This window comes from Ambystoma mexicanum, chromosome 3p, assembly GCF_040938575.1.
Source record: "Ambystoma mexicanum isolate Mex_15411 chromosome 3p, UKY_AmexF1_1, whole genome shotgun sequence".
NCBI classification, from domain to species: Eukaryota; Metazoa; Chordata; class Amphibia; order Caudata; family Ambystomatidae; genus Ambystoma; species Ambystoma mexicanum.
In genome coordinates, this window is record NC_090925.1 from 1,015,113,250 (window position 1) to 1,015,132,082 (window position 18,833).

An 18,833-nucleotide genomic window follows, 5' to 3' on the forward strand; every position below is an offset into this window, starting at 1 on the left:
TTAATTTAAGGAAGGTGGTTAGGTCCTTAAACCAACGGTCCAACCTTACTCCTGATATAAAGAGGAATTAGATAAGACTCATATGTCGCATAGGAGCTTGACTAGATATAATAGTGGTAAGAGGAGTCAGGATGACGCCGAAGCAATATTTACAGTTTTAAGAAATAAGAATGCCCAGGCATTTTGACGACTCATGAATAACTCTGATCCACTTCGATCACGGAAAGAAATCAATATTGTAGTGGAAAATGAGCGGGTCCTGCATTTTTCAACTCTGTATGCGAGGCCCACCAGTGATTTTGTGTCTCCACCATTGGACTGGAGACCTACTGATAGGATGGACTTAGTTCTTTGTGATTATAATAGTACACTTGAGGCGATGAAGAGGATTAGCTCATCCCACGCCCTGGGCCCAAACAAATTATCAAAAATCTTGTGTAAAAGTGACCTGGATAGATGGTCGTAAATCTTAACATCTTGTTTGAGAGTGTGTTCATCCTAGATCACTCTCCTATCTCACGATCCATGGCACACATTGTTTCTATTTACAAGAGGGGTGTGGGAACCTGCCCTCTAAATGATAGACCAATTGCCCTGCTGGATGCCTACAGAAAGGTTTTTGCTTCAATCTTGCTATCCCATGTGGTGGGTTGGACCTTGGAGGTGGGCCGATTGGTGAAATAGCAAATTGGAATTTGTGCCAAATTAGGAACTTCAATAAATGGTCTGATAGTTAAAAGTATCCAACATTTGGCCTGGAAGGGGGAAGTATGATTCAGTCTTCATTGCCTCCATCAACTCAACAGCAGCATTTGATGCTGTGAATCATGAATATTTATGTTCCAAAATGTATCAGTGGGGAGTTACTGGGTGCCTTTTGAGGCTAATAATTGGCCTGTACTCACAGTCTAATATCCAAGTGTGGCTGAATTATTCTGGTTCGCTATCGCAGCAGATACCCACGTTTTGTGGTATCAAGCAGGGTTGCGTATTGGAACCCTGCCTATTTAATCTCTACTTATCAGATATGGGTGACCATCTTAAAACTGCCCCATTTATTACTCCAAGTTTACATCAATTAAGGCCTTTCTGGTTGTCCTAAGTGGACATTTTTCTCATCTTCTATTATACTCCAGAGGCTTTTGGATGCTTTCTTGGTTTATATGAATAAGCATGCACTCCAGCTGAATCCCACAAAGACCAAAATATTGCAATGTTCCAGGGGTCGGAAGAAAACCTCCTTCAGATGGCATGTTGAGCAACAATTGGTAGATTAGGTTGAGTTCTAATTTATCTGGGTTTCTTCCTTTATGCAAGACCTGGCCAGACAAGGCTAAAAGAGTGGCTAAAGGGGCGAACCCTACCATTGGTTAATTAGCTACAGAGGGTTGACTTGCGCTATTGTAAATACGCCTTGAAAGCATGCATAAAATATTATGAAGGGAAAACCGTCCCCAAAATCCTGTATGGTATAGATATATATCCCTTATCATTATTCAATGTGCTGCCAACCCTCAAAGTTTTGGTCTGGCATAGGGGTTCTGCAAGTGCCCAATTCCGTCCCAATCCATGCAATTTGATAAAAGTTTGGAATCACCTCTTTGACTGCGAGGGCACAGTGGAAGATCTTGTCCTTGGTGAGAAAGATCTTAACTTCACCTGTGGGTTCCCTGTTCGAGGATCTGAAGATCATCCTTGAATCAGGTTCCTATAGATGGTTGAATGAGCTTTTGACTACTGAGCAATTGTTTACTAGAGGTTTGTAATTCAGTTGCCAAGGTAAGAGACAACCCTTGTAGAGTTAAGAAGCTCCTATTTGAATATGATTGGTCTTGCACTGTTTAGAAATTACATGCATATTCATCCATCTCCCATCTACAGGGGGACCATAAGAAATTAGGAATGCTGGCTCCCTTTTTGGAAATCTATCCAGCAAAGTTTGTAAGGCTTGCTTTTCTGCGTTTACATTGGAACTTGTGTCCGACAAAACAAACAATGATTAGATTTGGCCATTTGGAAGCAAACCAAAAGGGATGCCGCTTTTGTAAGGGTTAGATAGTGTGTGAAACCCTTAAACATTTACTAATAATCTGTCCTGTTGCTGAAAGCCAGAGGTGGAATTTGTAAAAAAATGTTGTCATCCTTTGAATAGGGGGAACAAGTTTGACCTACATGTCTGTCGGGCTACACAACTGCTACGGTTTTAGCGTGACTAGCTTTCTTAAAACCCTGATACTGGAAGAGCATTGTGTGCCATCATTGCAGGCTTAGTGCTGAACTGTGTGGACCCTTTAGAACTATAACTTAGTAGAGTGTATATTTTATATTAGGAATGTTAGTTGCTTTCTTGTTCCTTTTTTAACTAATTCATGAAATGACTTGAAGGTTTTTGTTAATGAATTAACGATATTGCATTTTTCTTTTTATCCCTAATGATTGATTGTGTGATTTTGCTTTATTGTGATTTTATCGTTATTTGTCATATTTACACCTTTTAAAGGTGAATTCTGTTAACGATAATTTCTTTTTAAATCTAACTGTTGCAGCAAACAGCTGCATTTGGGTAGAATCTGCACTGGACCTGCTGATGAGGCCTACAGTCGTCACTGCTTGTATTGTGTGATGCCTATCAGTAAAGGGGAGCTGGACTGCATGGAAATTGAGGCTTCTGTATAGAGGAATATGCTGCAGGACCATAATTCCCTCCTACAGGTGGCTGTTCAGCATGGAAGGAATGAGAGAGTGCTGTATGAGGCACTGTCCTCTTTGGGAGATTCCACACCCATGTGAAAATGACTGTGCTCAGTCGAAGAATACGAGATATTTTTGCGAGTGACTAGTGGTGACAATTGTAGAATGCAAAAACAGTACTGTCATAAATGGCAATTCAATGTTGCCACCATCAAGTCAGCAATTGGTTAGTAACTTTCAGTCTCTTATAGAAAGATCTTTTTCACAATCACACACACAACAAAAAACAACCCTGTTCCGCGTTTCAGTATCCAACTTGCATCTTGTAACAGGTCATCATTATCCTCATCATCAGAGGTGGTGTTTTGGCTACAGGTAGGTCTTTTACATAGTATGGTGTAACGAAATTCTCATTCATTTATAAAAATGTCAATTGTTCAACATGCTATACTGAGATGGTAATCCTTTAGTCCTAGGCAAAAGATCTGGTCACCACCTGAAGGCTGTCTCAAAGACGAGAGCTGGTGTACTGGCATTCAAAAAGTGCTCTTTCATAAAATAACCCTCCTTCAATCCAAAATCTAAACAAAAAATATCAGTCTCAAATCTTCACAAGTTGAACAGACTCTGAACCCAATGAGCCATAAAACTGGTGTACCCGTCGAATTCACTCCTTTCTCAAATGCAGACGTCCTGAAAATTATAGCCAGCCTCAAACCTTCAAGATGCCAATGCGATATTTGCCCTGCTTCACTTATTAAATAATGTGCTCTTGAACTAACACTGTTCATCACAAATCTAATTAATGCCTCATTCGAAAGTAGGACTGTCCCAACAAATATTAAAGACGTGTGGGTCCTTCCTCTACTGACAAAAGCTACTCTAGACCCTAAGACACCAACAAACTGTCGACCTACAACTACAGTGCCTTTCCTTCTCAAAATTCTGGACAGAGCAGCATATCTGCAGATCCAAAACTATCTCGAATCCAACAATCTCCTTGGCCTATGCCAATCTGGCTTCTGCCCAAGACATGGGACTGAAACAGCAATATTGGAACTGAAAATACAAATGGACAAACTGAAAGACAAGAGCAATCTAGCTCTCCTTTTCCTACTAGACCTTTCAGCAACGTTTGACAGAGTCAAACATAATATACTTTGCAATCATCTAGCTTCAGCAGCACACTTCTCACAGAAAGCCATTCAATGGATATACTTCTTCCTCATGGACAGAACCATGAGACTTTTCTCTCCTACCTCTGCAGCTTTGCCTGCCCCGGGTTTATGCAGTGTCCCTGAAGGCTTGTGCATCTCACCGACACTCTACAATATATTCACCAAACCACTTTTCGACTGGCCGTGCGATTTGGGTGTCACCTGCACCAACCATGCAGATAACACTCAAATCCTCATACCCATCTCTGGCTCTCACAACACCGACTCTGAATCAATCAATACATGTATCAAACCATCCAGGCTTGGATGGGCCAACATGGATTATGCCTAAATGATGAAAAGACTGAACTTCTTCTCATTGGTTCACAATACCCGTTGAACAAACTTGAGGACTCCTTCAAATCCTTCAATATTGAAGACCATGCTATCAAGGTGTCAAAGGAAGTAAAAACTCTGGGTTTTTATCTTGACCCAACCCTTACCTTAACTAAACAAGGCAATACCACAGCCTCGACTGCACCCTACACGTCCAAGCTCATTACTGCCTGCAGACCCTTCCTGTCACCTAACAGCTGCATTACTCTAGCCAGAGCCCTCACCCTGTCTAGACTAGACTTTTGTAATGCCCTTTATGCTGGTATTAAGAATTACAATATCAAAAAACCGCAGGTGATCCAAAGCAAAGCCCTGAGAGTAGCATTAAACATACCCAAAAAGACTCACATCTCCCTGATTAGACAGAGCACACACTGGCATACTATCTATGATCCACAAATGAATACATAAGTCTTCCCCGAAATACTTGGCAGACAAATTCACCTCTAACTGATCAAATAGGCCAACACGTTTAGCTTACTCGCATTTACTCTCTACCCCTCCGCTCCCATTTCAAGCTTCAGAATTCTGGAGGCAGTAGCTTCCCAGTGGTAGCTGCTAAACACTGGAATACATTACCAACCACTTTAAGGTCAGAAGCCTCCTTCTGAACCTTCTGCAAACATCTGCAAACATGGCTCTTCTCACAGGAGTCACTCAACTCACCTCAGCTATCTACAACATTTCCAATATTTAAAATCAACACTGTTCCTTAAGACGAAGGTTGTCATGTTCTGCAATATTCATATATGTAATACTGTATCTGCATAACTCTCTTACCTCTGTTTTATCATGTTCACTTGTGCAACCTTGTAACCTTTGATGTTTTACTGTCATGAACAGCTCCTAGATGCCTATGGGTTGGGTGCGTTATACACATTTCAAAATAAATATACAAATAAAAAACACTGTCCATCAGCTTCTTTGTGGGGAGAAGCATACCTATTCAATAGCAAATCTCACAAGTTCACTTGCTAGATGGACCACTTCCTTCTACCAATACTGTACTTTGCAATCAACCCTTCCCACATGTGAAGTGTATAGTAGTCTGGAATAAATCCTCTGAGCACATTCATTTATTTTTATTTTTATTTTATTTTTATATTTATAAAGCGCACTACAGCCCTCGGGCATCGAAGCGCTGTGAAAGAACATGGATGAAGGCTTGATTCAGGGTTACAAGAGTGCAGCCCAACAAAAGTACTTAGTGCATAGTGATCAGTTACATAGTGATAAGTTACAGTTAAAATTACAAGGAAGCATACAGTGTGTGCAGCCGCTTACGGCTGTGCAAGGGAAGACATGTCATACGAAGAGCCTAGTCTTGATAGCTTTCCTGAAGGCTGCGTGAGAGTCAATCTGATGGAGTTCCAATGGGAGAGACTTCCAGAAGGTAGCAGCCATGTTAGGGAAGCTCGTGCCACCCGCCCGCACTGTGTGTGATGGGTGCCGTTATTCTGTTGGCATAGGCCGCTCTTGACGGTCTGGAAGTGGTGTGGGGGACAATTCTGTGGGCTAGGTAAGGTGGTACCAACCCATGAAGGCATTTGTGCGTCAAGGCCAGTGTTTTGATGGTGATGGTCTGATGTCTAGCTGTTCGGGCTGGGCTGCTACCATTGGTGGCAATACCTGACTGATTTGCATATGGCTGGACCCCTTTTGCAATGGCGCAGGCAGACTAAAAGACAGTGGTGTGGAAGGTTGCCCAGAGCAATGCCAGTGGTTCAGATTCATTCAAAACCTTTCACCCATCACTTTCGTGCTTACAGTTTGTCTCACTATGTGGGAGACGGTATGTCCAGACGTGGGTCCCTTGCTTGCTGTGCCATGGTGAACCAAGCTGCACCTCACTGAGGAAGCCCAAGTAGGCCGAAACATGTATGGGGTTGCTTGTGTTTCCGTGCAGAGGGGACCTGGCCTAGCAGTTCGGGCTGGGCTGCTACCATTGGTGGCAGTACCTGACTGATTTGCATATGGCTGGACCCCTTTTGCAATGGCTCAGACGGGCTAAAAAATGGTGGTGTGGAAGGTTGCCCATAGCAATGCCAGTGGTTCAGATTCATTCAAAACCTTCCACCCATCCCTTTTGTGCTTACAGATAGTCTGTTTTCTCTTCATGTTGATGATCCGTCTGTGTTCAATATGCCTGTGTCACTGAAAAGAGTGCCCCACAGCATATCCTCCATGTACGCTGTGCATATGCTCCTCACAAAGCTTTCAAATAGTGTCATTGATGTTTGCCTATTGGTGCTCTCATTCTCGAGCTGGACATTCCCGGTGTAGTTGGCAAAAATCGAGCTGATTGATCTTCTTTCTGCCTGTATTTTACCTATAATTTTTTAAAGGTTCTGCAGCAATGAACCCTGACATCTTTGCAGAGTGTCTCCTTCTTGTGACGTTTGCTTGGAGTCTGTGGGCCTCATTACAACTGAGGCGGAAAGGGTTAACAGGACCCGCTAAAGGAGGCGGACCCGTTAAACCCGTTCCGCCTCATTACAAGCTCCACTTGCGGGACCCTGTAAGTAACGCCTGGTCAAACCAGGTGTGCTTACCGGGTCCTACGAGGGGAAGAGGGAGCAAAGAACGGGCCGCTCATAATTGGCCCATTGTTTGCTCCCTCCCCCATTCCCATTCAGCCCTATGGGTGCTGAAATGGGAATGGGGAAGGTCTGGGCCGGGGTTCCTGGAGGGAGGAATTACCGGGCCATCCGAACTCAGAATGGCCCGGTAATTCCCCATTCTGGGAACCCAGACCCAGACCCGATTTTTGGCGCCAAAATCGTAATGACGCCCTTTGTCTCTGGACATACATGAATGAAAAGCACCCACTTTTCCCATGAAAGGTGGCTCCATTATGGAAGCATTCAAGCCACCGATGGTCCACTTATATCCGGCGACCTGTGTGTGAAGGATTTCAATCAGGTAATACACCCTGGTCTCAGCCTAGTATAGAGATATACCACTCATATCATACCCCCTTTTGAAATACCCCGGGTCACGATGGACCAGGAACCAGGCTGGTTGGTAAAGGTAATATGTATTTATTTATTTAGAAATTCAAGAAAATCACACACTTTGAATATATGGTGCAGCAAGCACCAATGTGGTGACAGAACAAATAGGAAGGTAGGCAATGCACTTAATTCAACCCTTTAGCAACACAGATAGAATACACCAGGGAATAGAAACTCTTTTGGATTTACGGAAAGATAGCACTCAAGTTAGGATTTCCCCCTGCAAAATTTCCTCAACCCACAATTAATCACTTCTGAATGGATATAAGGAATCAGCAGGAAGTTAGGAATGTGAGTCTGGAAACAGAATTCAACTGTAACCTCCCCTTCAAACAAGAGAGAAAAAGAGAGAAAAACGGACTTGAAACCCGTGCAATGTTAAACTGACACTCGGAAATGGCTGAATCAATGAATGTGTGTAAAAATCTTGAACTAAGTACAATTCTTAACTGGAGCAACACTGGAAAGATACTAGCAATAAACAACCAATAGATTGAGCAAAAGCATATAAAAAATGAATGGAAGATTTAAAACAGTTTATAATTAAAAAGACACGTGGAAAATTTTGCTAAATATTTTGATTCCCGTCTGGAATTAACCAAGTGGTTTTTGATTATAAAAAAGGTTGAAATTCAGTGATTCGAAGTGCGTTTATTTAGTTGGGGTGTAGCTATGGATCTTAGGTACGATCTGTAAGTGAACTTAAGTCTCTACATATTAAACTGAGGGAAATATGCAAGATAGAACGAGAGGCGTTTTTGGAAAAATTGGGGAGGGAAAAACGAAAAGAATTCAGGTTTGACAAGAACAGTTTTACTCTATACTAGAGTTTTCAGGCTAGAATACCAAAGAGGAACACAGTAAGCTCCAGGGTTGATCTGCGGAATCAACCCTATTTCCCCAGTGCCTGCCCTGGTGGAACAAGTCCGAGGATGGCTTGGGATTTACAACATAAAAATCAATAAAGAAAAGGAGTTAGCAATATAAATCAATGACAGTGTTGCAAAAATGATTCTGACAATTTTTTAAGTTATTAGAGTGAGGATAGGATGGTTTAGAGATGGGATAGAGACAAAGCAAGATATGTAGACTGTGGATTTCTATGGGGTAGGGATGATACTCAAGGTCTTTATACTTTATTTGATAATACTTTATTTAGGATATTGGACCGTCAAGGGTTCTGTTCACTACATAACAAGGCGCCTGGCAAGACAGCTGGGAAGTTCAGTCCCTGGAGGGCACTGGACTGGCACTGGACTGGCACCGGACCGGCACTGGACTGGCACCTCTGGTCACTGGATACTAAGAATCAGCTGGATGGCAGGTTTCCAGCAGGCATGCATTTAGTGAGCATCAATCCAGGTTAATTTAGGATGCTTCACAACACACCACAGCTTCCTTTGGTTATTGGGATTTTTAGAATTTTAGGCCTAGCTGAAGCAAGATCAGCAAGGTTTGGCCTTGTGGTTGGGATCTGGAATCTAGAGGATTAAGTGTAAGATGAAGACAAGAACAGGATAGGATGCCGAGGAGGAAATCAAGAATCGGTCAGGAATCAGTGTGTTTGTGTGTTGTCAGGAGCTCTTATTTATAATGCCAGGTGACATCATCACAGTATATGACAGGAACAGGCTTTACTAGACACGCCTCTAACAATAGGATTGGGCAAGGGCAGAAGTCTCGGCCTATCTCTTTGCTTGGGGGATCTCAGAAAAATTATGTCATGTTTATGGGGTGATATTTAAAATGTCCAGAAACCTCCCAGAGTTACTGGAACTAAAATGTAATTTTGCCACAAACACATATTTCTACAATTGCAACCTTTTAGTAAATCAGATACACAGGTTATACCTAATTTCTTTCCTCACATTTCAATCCAAACCCCCAGTTCATGAGTCCTGTTTTCACTCCTCCACCAGTTTTTCCCACTTTTCACTGGGATTTACATTTCTCCAAATTCTACAACTTTACATATGATTGGGGATTGTCATAAGGAAGATAAGTAAAACATTTTACATTTGCAACATGGATGCTTTTCTTGTAATTCCACATATATCACCATTTCTGTCCCCTTTGTGTCACTATATCCTACCAAGTTTTAAACTAAATGCCACCAATTTACTTTTAGACTGTAAACATTCTTCAATTTTACCAATTTTGGTTGCTGAGTTAAAAATCTTTAAAGTTTCCTTATGGAATAGTCTGTTGAACAAATGAGAGTCACTGTCTGTCATTTTTATTTCTTTCCATCTTACACCAACTGGCATTTGCTTTCAAGCAGGATAGGGAGTTCCTTCAGCCTGATTGAAGTTTTAGGGTCTTTCACACCTCTGGCTTCCTTCCATGAGAATTGCATTGTGCTGGGTTCCAACAGAGACAAAAGTCTGTTTCACCCTATAATTATCAGTGAGTTGGCAGGATCTGCTGGTAGAGATACCCTTTTGGCAGAAAACCTGTTTTTCAACTTTTTAATTCAAGCCACCCTAGGTTTAACATCTTTCACTTTTGATATTAAATACAGAATTAAATAAGCATGTTACATCAAATAACACATGTGATATATTCTCCCCAGTAACAAACCCCTTTATATTTCTTAAGACAAGTAAAACTTTAATGTACTGGTGTACTGTTTTAAAACACAGGCACTCGTTTTTCCTTATTTTGTAAGCAGCCTATTTTCACACGTGGTGCAAGCTGATATGTCTTTCTTTAATTCAGTTTTGGGCAGCTCACTCAGATTTCCACAATGTCCTTGCACCTAAAGTCATTTTTCTTTGAATGCAGGAGTTTTATCTGAAGACGAGTATATGAAACTGAAAAAGCTCAGATAATTTAAGTTCTTTTGAAGACAGCTGATGTTTGCTACATTGTAAAGAAAATGAACGCCTGTTGCCGTTTTAGTGAAAATAAAGATCCTTGTTGATTTCTTTCCAAGCTACTTTGACTGTGCCTTTCATTCAGGAATTGTGCCCGGTTTTACAGAGGCACAAGGACCTCTTCTGGGCATAGCAACGCCTTTTCAATCCTAGTAGTTTCATACGGAATAGATGAATTTAACACCAACTTGCATTTTTAAAGGTGAAAATGTTTTCATTTTGAAGGGGATTTTTAGCTTTTGCAGCAAAGCACTGCTGCCTCTTTCCCTTAATTCCAGTTAAATGTCCCTGAGCACACTGACACGCTCCTGCAGTGTGTCCACAGTTCCACCCCGCCTGAAATGTGGGTGGCAGGATGATGCAGCCATCTTTTTGGTTGTTAAAAATGTAGTTTTGAGATACTGGTGTGCACAGGAGACAGTGCAGCCATTTTGCTGTGTCTTGCACAAATGCAGCAAAGTGATGTGGTAAAGCACAGCTGAGTGAGTCAATATATCCCACATGTGTATCACCCCAGGCAAGATTGGAAGTAGGCCCATCACCAGCTGTGCTACATCCCCATCACCTACCAGAGCACTGGCTGTCACCATTTGACAGGTTCAGGTCAAGTAGGTACACCAGGGGAAGCTTCACTGAGGGATGCATTTTGATAGCTAATCCACTTGGTGCATCTAGAGCTAAGCTGTGAGATTTGCAATAGTCTGTGAGGGTCCTGTTAAGCTAGCATAGCCTGTCCAACATGTGCGAAGTACAGTTTGAATGGGCAGACACTGAAGTCTTCAAAATGTGCTGCGGCAAATTGTGGTGCACCTGTAAAAGGCGCATTGAATTTTCAGCATTCTAAGTTCAGCAGAAATGGAGCTGATCTTCTGGACTACAACAAACATGTCTTTCACACGCTGACGATTGTTGAAAAAACGATGTGATGCCGAGTTGAAGGAGATGCGCAAAGCAGGGGCTGTGTATTGTCTTGCCAATTTGTAAGGCACACCATAGATTCAATGCATTGTCTCTTGTAAAATAGTGTACATTAAATTTATGTTCACTTTGTGACTTTCCCTCTACATTCCCTAACTTCTCCCAGATGTTAATTCTCCTGCGGCTTCTGCCTGGAGATTCTCACATTTGCAAAGTTTCATGGTGCCAAACTGCATACATATTCAGCGCTTTTGCATTATTCCAGGAGCTCTCTTACCTTGAGCAGAAATGAATTGCCACCTCATCTGCTGTTATAGCTGTGCCGTAAATGCTCTGACCACTGGTCCATTTATTCATGGCAAAGCAGATTTTTGCCACTCAGACTCCTGCAGTACCCACCCTACCTTGCCGATAGCCCCAGAGCTTTATTCTGGTACTGCCTAGCACGAGAAAACAGCGCGAGAAAACATGGCGGCTGGTAATTCCCCAGCATTGATCAGCCAGTCCCCAAAAACATTGTAATCCAGGTTTTTCAAAAAAAATGGAAGGCACAAGGTCTGTGCCAACACCAAAGCCAGGTTAGCATTGAGAAAGAACAGTCTATCATTTGCATTGTGATATTTGTATCCACGCTCAAACGCTCCCACAAAACTGGCCTGGGGCAACCGGGAATGACTGCTATGCATTGCTTAATTGCAAGGGGGAGGGCTTGGTGTCCCAAGAAATGTCACAACTTCAGTATTTCCAGTTATACTGGTGCAGACTGGTGGGAATATGCTGTTTGGTATGGGGATGAATGCACTTACGTTCTTTTGCCTTTTTCCCCATGTCTGTACATGGTGCTGCATCATATACGAGAAAAGAAGATGCAGTCTTCAAGTTGGTCCCTGTATTTCCTTGGCAGATCATGTTCTGCCACCCTGTGCAAATGGCTAGATTTGATTGTTGTTTACTCCGGGTGAAACACTGGCACATATTTGACTTTCCTTGTTGGCAAGCAACAAATAGGCTAGACTTTACTGGACATGATGGTGGTGGTTGTTGTGGTGTTGTAGATAACACATTATGATGTGTTGTGTTTTCTGACCATGGGCAGGAATGCTGTTTTTCAAAGAGACTGTACATAGGTTGGGCGGGGGAGTGGGTGCAAGCTTCCATTACTACTTCTGCCTCTAATTCTATGATGGCAGTCTCATCCTTCTCCTCAGTATTAATGTTTTCAACCAGCAATGCGCATTCCTGCATGAACTCTAGCGGATTATAATATTTAGCTTGATCATCATTCGTGTAGTCATCATCACCTTCATCATTATTATTATTATTGACTGACTTATCAGTGCTTGTGGCAGAGACCTCGGATTGGGAAACTCCTAAACTCCTGATGCTGTTCAATTACTCCATTTGTTTTTTCTTCATTATACTTCAGAAGAAGTGATCTGCACCTATCACTCGTCTGACCCCGAGATAATGGACGAAAATGAAAGAGCAAACTCTCCTTTCACTCTTGGTTCATTGCGATGCGGTACCTGTGAGTGCACTTTAGCATTAACTCCAGAATGACGTGTGATTGGGTGGGGATTGTTTGATTGTATCTATTGCTGTCATTCAGCACGTGCTGCTGCTGATGTGAATAGACCACCAGCATCACGTCTCCACAGCCTAGGTAGCTTGTTTGGGTGCTGCAAACATGTTGCTCAAATGTGCTGTTCACTTGCTGAATCCTATTTCCCATCACCCTGAATCTCCAGTTCTTTTTCCCACTGATATCATGTATGTGCCTAGCGCATGCTGCCCTCAAAGATTCTCTGCCTCTCCTGCTCCATCCAAGTGTCACCCGATGTAACTTGTGTTGTTCACTTACTTCAAGAGATGGAAACTGAATGGTATCTTCAGTCTTCCTATTTCACTACTACTTTATTCAAAAACAAAATGCCTGAGCATGTGTCTCACACAAGCAGCCCTCACGGAATCTGTGCTCCTTCTGCTCCTCACACTTCACTCAAGTGTAGTGGTCGAAGTGAACGGGAACGTCCAGAGCTGATTGTTTTTCATTCTAGTGAAATACGGACAGGTGGCGGGAGCCAGAATGTTAATATTTTAGGGTTTGTCAGGTTTCAGGTGCATTGGTGGCACTCTCTCCTTCTCAATACCCAAACAAACATGGATTACTGTAGGTTGGGGGTGACCTGTATTAGGACAGCTGTTGTGTGCCTTCCATCCCACCCCTTCCCCAGTTAGCTGCAGATTATCTGCCTGATTCATGTTCCATTCAGGATAGGACAAGGGGGTCTGCAGTCATTCCATTTTTACTCTGCATAACAATGTGTATATGTGTCAGGCTGGTTTGTAATGTGGTTGGTGGGCTTTTTGAATTGTGTCTGTGAAGCAGGGCATTGTTGGGGATCTTTAAGGCCACACGTTGGCACATGTTCTAGCAGGTAAGGCTGGGGAAATGGGAGGTCCGTTGTCTGTGATGCATGCTGGGCTAGAGACTCGGCTTCACCTGTTGACTGGAGCATGTGAACCTGAGTAAACCATTTTCATCTCACTGTGTGTTATCTGCAAAAAATATAACACCAAATATGAGTTGTGCATAACTGTGGATGCGCAGGCCGGACTCCAAGTGTGATCTTTTTAATTATAGAGGTGAGCATGCAGAACACGAGGCATGGATCTTGTGTTGTTAGGGTGTGGTGCAGACAAACATGTATGGTTTTTGTCTAAACGGGAGTGGGGCAGCAGGAGAACAGGTATGGCCCTTGCTCTGTGAGGAAACAGGATACCAGGTATGGCTTGTGTGTTGTTAGTGTTGGAATGTCAGGATAGCAGGTATGGGTTTTGTGTTAATGGGGGTGTTGATGCAGGAGTCCTGACATGGATCTTGTGTTGTAAACAATGGGGAGGCAGACCGGCAGGTATGGGTCTTTTGCTAGCCCGGTGCATGTTTTGGCTCCTAGAACTCAGCCAGACCACTGGCTCATCTCTGACTCAACTCTACCCATGAATCCGCTGACTCCCTCTCCTCTTGTCTTACACAAGCTGCCACTCAGTGTACGCTCTCCTGATGCTCCTTTCCGTCCATCCAAGAGGCAACCAATGACACTTGTGTTGTTCACTCACTTCAATAGGTGGGACATGAATTGTACCTTCTACCTCCCTGATTCTCTGCTACTTTCTCCCACACGCATCGCACAAGCATGTGTCTCACAGAAGACAGTCTCAGAGATTCTCTGCTCCTCCTGCACGCCCTGCTCCACCCAAGTTTCACCTGATGGCATATTTGATATCTACTCAGTGCAAGTGCGTGGAACTGAACGATACTTCCCACCTCCCTGAATCTCTGATACATGCTTCACACAAACTTTGCATGCTAGTGTATCTCACACATGCTTCCATCAGGAATTCGCTGTTCCTCTTCGTCACCTAAGTGGCACTAGATGGCACATGCATAGTTTACTCACATCAAGAGATAGACACTGATTGGTATCTATGGCCATCTTGAGTCACTGCTTTCTCTCACAAATGCATTGTGGGCATGTGTATGCAACAAGCTGCCCTCAGGCAATCTCTCCTCCTCCATAGTGGCAAGCACGAAGCAGACACAGTCTGTGACTCTGCTGCCAGGCAGCAGAACATTTTCAAACATTCATGGCAGTAGGAGTTCAGAAAGAGCTTGGACCAAGCAAAATGAGAGTGATTGTTTTGTTTCTAAGATATACTTTGTAAAATGACCCTCCTTTGTGATTATTTATTAAGATGAATATGAAATGTAAGATCTGAACCAACACCCAAAGTTAAGACGAACTCCAAACACTTAAATGCGTTTGGACAATCCTCTGTGATGAAAGAGGGCCCACTCTTTCAATGTTTGGTCACTCACACACTCATTCACTAACTCACTTGCTCATCGACCAACCCACTCCCCCATGCATTCATCGACTTTCTTGTCCACCTAACCACTCTCCCACTGACTCCCTCATTATTCACTCACTAATCCTTCCACTCATTCCTATACTCATTTGCTCTCCTAGTGCTGTATTGAAGAATTTCTTTACATATCCTTTGCTGGTATATTCGCACGCAGACAATGTTTTCTAGGCGTGGCTAATCTTCTCAGCGTGTATCTGATTTGAATTGCTAAAGGACGCTTGAGCATAAACGGGTGAGACGGGGACAGGTGTGTGATGTATTTATAGTAATCTTGTGCATCCTGCTCGCGCTGTCAGAGCAGTGTGTTGTGCAGAGAAGCCCCAGATATTAAAGGCATGGTCTAGTAAAATGTTTTATTGTCCCTACGGGTCGGCCATGTTTTTTTAAGCCTAAGTGGCTTGATTTTAGAAAACGTTCCTATGGACCTTACCCGAGTTTTCGTCCATTAAACGCACGCGAAAACAAGCACCAGGGAGCCGCCATTTTCTGATAATCTTATCTTTTCCCCAATCGCCCTGGCTGACCTGCTTTTGCAGCACTAAATCAATTCCCCCCCCTGAGCCTGACATTATCAAAACATTCATATTCCCCGCCTCTCTCTGTGACGTTACTGTGCTGCGTAGGCAAACGCGCCCAGTCGTCTTCTACGCGACTCCACACAGAACCCGGAATCCAACACAGACCATCTCACAACACAGCGCGCCACAATTCAGAATATGAAACTTTACTTTAAAATCAAACAGCAACACGGTACATTTGGTAAAGTACATTTATTTTACATTAAATGTTTAGAGAATATTCAGCAATTACCATATGAACTCCAAAAGCCATTTATTTTATTATATCTGTATTCGCCATGGTACACAGGGTGTTGCTTTTCGTTAAAAGAAGCACTTTGGAAGCACGGTGAACCGCAAGGCTGTTCCATCAACTAGGCACTAGTCCATCGTAAAGGTTGATATGTTGCTTCTAGCCACTAGTACAGCGTAAGGGCATGTGGGCCCTTGGCGATCATCCCATAAAATTGTCAGTGTGCTCCAGTTGTTCACACAAAGCTGCAGGTGTCTACTGTAAAAGTCATCTGCTGGTGTCTCAAACCGATGGCAGTAGCAGAAGGGGAGCAAATACCTGTTATGAAAACAAAACAATTATAATTAGTCTCGCCAGCCGATCTTCATTAATATTACTTATTTTATTTATTACAGCCGATCAGAAACTATTTGCTTGCAAGGATAGTTCAATGGAGTATGTTCGGCTCTAAAATCAATGCGAAAAGTAACGAAATAAATCGAGGCCAACACACAATGATAAACGACAGTTAGTCTAGATGCGTGAGGAATGATATGATATATGATATGGCATTTGTAACGCGCCTATACTCAAGTGTTTCTAGGCGTGACGAGGCAGGTGGGGAACAAGGGCAGACAGACAACGATCCTACTAGGCCAGGTGTCTTTCTGATCGCGCATGGGGAAGGGCTGTACATGGTTAGTTGAATACAAATTAAATAATAGGGCCAGCTGGTGGCAAGTGCAAGGTAAATGCCGGGAGAAGGGGCTGAAGGATACAGAGACAGTCCCGTAGTGCAGGTAGGCAGTGCAGGGAAAAGTGGCTGGGCCAAGGACCGAGATCGGTGAGACCAGTGGACCTGCATGCCCATGTGCCCACTACGAACACGTTTTACTTGCTTTTCCTAGCTCTTCATTCATTCATTTATTCATGCATCCATTCATTAAATCTTCATTCCGGTATAAAAGCGTGTAAAGATTTACTTACATTATATTTGAAATTTCCATTGTGTCTCTTCGTAATGCAGTCTGTAAAACGGACCGTGCTCTTGACAACGATTTTTCGTATACTGAACTAAAATGAAACTCGGTCTAGTTTCTGAATTTTCTGCCTTATCGTCTCTTATGTTATTGCGCACTCCCTTCAAATGTAGTTCTTTCGACATGGTGCCTGTCTCAAGGTCAAAAAACAATAGACCCTTATACTTCCAGTGCGACTTGTGGGCCTCATCTGGCCGCTGTCCTTCGCATTCTTTATTTGCAACATCACATAGTATAGGCATCTGTGAGAACTTGAAGTTTAGAATCCGTCTATGTAGTGTGCCTCAATGTGCAAATGCGAACTGGCTTCTCTCCCAAATGCCACGGCCCGCTTGGCTGGCGCGTTCTAAGTGCCCCAATTTTGTCCCCGTTGTCTGCGAGCTTTGCAGTCCAAATTGAGACATTTAATTTTTGGCGGAAGGTCAGGGAAAGTATAAAGTACCACAGGAGTTGAGTTAAAAGTGAGATTTATTGTTTGTTTGTTTGTTTTATTATTTGCAATACGCAAGCCTCCCCTCCGTTAACAGTGCGCAGCATTTACATTTACATGAGATGAGACATGAGAAAAATATATACATACACATATGTGAGGTGAATAGAGAGAATTCAAAGATGACACCCAGCTTGTTCGCCACCCATGATGGTGAAGGTAGGGGTTAGGTTTACAGGTACACTGTACAATAACATTTATTTACAAAAAGACAATCATATTGCAATTATTTAAACCGGGATTTGTACTTCACAATCAGCTGTGCTTCGGGTGGGCATGGCACAGTCGCAATGTTCGGTGGCAATGGATCACTGCTCTGCACAGAAACGTCCAAAATTCCATATCTGTGCTTCTCTAACACAGCAACAATAAGGCCTTTCACAAAGTCAAACTGCATTTCATCATAGACTGGTTTGATCACCCATTGCTTACTTCGTTTTGAAAACACCTTAGTGTAGCGAGGCATACTTACTTTACCCCTAGTCCTAGATTGTTCACGTCCGACATTCCTGTTATGGGCCAAGACCGCTAGTAGAGTGCGATGTTTCATGCCCCGAAAGCTAAAATGCAAGCGCTTTGGCCTGTACTTTAGGCACATATTGTGGAACACCTCCAAATCTCCTGTGTGACAGAATTCTGTCAGTCCTCTCAAATCTCTTGATAGAGTTTTGTCGAAAACAATCTTCTCAATGGCTTTGTGTATCGTTGAAGATGGAATCAACCACTTCTTCTTCCGTGCCTCCTCTGGGGACAAAGGGCCATGTTCACATTGGTGGAAATGTTCATTTGCTGTCCAGCGGTGAACATTGGTACAGTGGTGCATCAGTGACCGCCATTTTTCAAGTAGTATTTCCACTGACCCCTCACAAGTTTTTGAGCTCCACCAAAGATGGTTGGTGATAGAATGTGACCACTGCAAAATACTTTCAAAACCTTTTTTTTTCTCTGCAGCAGAGATTTTCTTATTGATTGATTTAGCAAGATGCCATACGTCAAATTGATGTTTAATATGTGGGAACTGCTCTCTTATTGTCTTGGCAATTGAAACGTGTCTATCCGTGGCTATGAGGTCGATGTGCATTCCCCTTGATTGTAGATATTCCACTGATTTTATAAATCCTAGTTTCTCCATGGCCACTGACGATGTACATTGTGTTACCTGCACGACCACCAAACTCACAATTTTCTTACTATCCATGTCCTGAAAGTGGTAGGTGCAGTACTTGGCAGAAAATCCAGGGCTGTCGCACTGTCCATCGCCGGCTAGCCTGAATCGTTTGCCTTCGAATGTACTTGCTAGAGACAATTGTTCAATTTTCCAAGCATCACTAATGGCCGGAACCAGATAATCACGTTGGTATATGTAGTACAGCGCTTTAGAAATGAAATGGAGTCCCACAAACTGAAAGAAAGCCTCTAACTTTCTAAAACTGGAGCCACTAAAAAGTGATGCAGCTGCACACAGTAGATTGCCTGCTGGCAGTTTCCCCAGCATCGGTTGTGCAGACCATGAGAACCTATGATTTAATCTA